The sequence below is a fragment of the Acanthochromis polyacanthus genome, chromosome 10, assembly GCF_021347895.1.
Source record: "Acanthochromis polyacanthus isolate Apoly-LR-REF ecotype Palm Island chromosome 10, KAUST_Apoly_ChrSc, whole genome shotgun sequence".
In the NCBI taxonomy this organism is placed as follows: domain Eukaryota; kingdom Metazoa; phylum Chordata; class Actinopteri; family Pomacentridae; genus Acanthochromis; species Acanthochromis polyacanthus.
The window spans coordinates 20,184,519-20,185,886 of record NC_067122.1 but is presented as its reverse complement, the minus strand read 5'-3'; positions in this window follow the sequence as shown (position 1 = coordinate 20,185,886).

Here is a 1,368-nt window from a genome sequence, read left to right as displayed (position 1 = left end):
CTTTCACCTTCGTCTCTTCTTGTACTAATACAAATATCTGGTTTCCCTTTTTTATGTCAAAATGCAATAATAACGAATAGAAGATTCTGCACAGTGTGAGCAAAAGTGTTGTTTCCTAAGAGTGCCACTCTTGACTGAAGCTCATCTTTTATGATGCATTTTACAAACTTTTGACTCAATTTTGTGTTAGCTAAGCTTTTCTGTAGAACACAGCTTCATCCGTCTGGTCAACACAATCAACCAGTCAAAGCTCAGAGACTCCCTTTCCTTCTTGTCAGGATCTTCAGTTATTACTGGACAGTAAAGACACACCTCGTCTCAGCTGCTGTATTGTTCTTTTTTTTTTTTTTTAACTCTTCCCATTCTCTTACTCTTTTCCTTATTCTGAGTGTCTCATCTCTCCTCTTCTGTGTGTGTGTTTCTGTGCAGTATTAGCATTTCGAGCAGGCTGGTTGAAGAGCCCCTTTATCTCATTATACACCAATACACACGCGCACATACATAGCTGGCTAACCACCCTGAGGTTTCTGGGGTGAAAAATTTCAGAGTCATGCATAAGTAATTAGAAAAATGAAAAATTACCTGGCCACAGACCTTGATTACAGCCTTGATTTCATCCGTTCGTGTGTGCCTGCACTGCAGCTTAGTATTGCCAAGAGTAATGTAAATTTATGCTCAGCACTGCCACTGTAGAGCTGCTGTAGAATCACATACTACCACACTTTTCCACCGTTAAATCAGGCAGACTTTTAGACTACAGAGGACAGCCAGTGACCAGCTAGTGAAATATACCTCTATCTAATTTCTTGATCAGTCCCTGGTCAACAAATTTCATAAGCTATATTTTTTGTTGTTAAATTCAAGATACTATTCCTGTCTCATCTCAGACACTCACATGTGTACACTTTGATGTAGTACACTGTGTACACTATGCATTTCACTTGCATAGTACATGAATTTCAGCCAGATAGCGTTGTTTCCACTCGAACACAGCAACTTGGGCAGTTTCTGGAAGAATGTTGATCGCAACATGCACTGAAATTGTCATCCACCAAAATATATGCCAGTTTTGATTTAATTTTGCTGTCATGAATCATTACACACGACTAAATTATCCCAGTCAACATACTGATGGCTTCTGTCTGACATTATAGTGCATGAGAGAATGACAGTACAGGGGTCAATATTTAATTGTGGTACTTTTATGTAACATAGTTGACAGGAATCATAGTTGAGGTTATTGCTGTTTTCAGGCCTAAAATCAACATATAACAACTATAACCAAACACCACATTGCATTTTTAGAGAAGGCTTATTCTGAAATATTATATATAAAATTATATATACACTTGACTCACACACTACTTT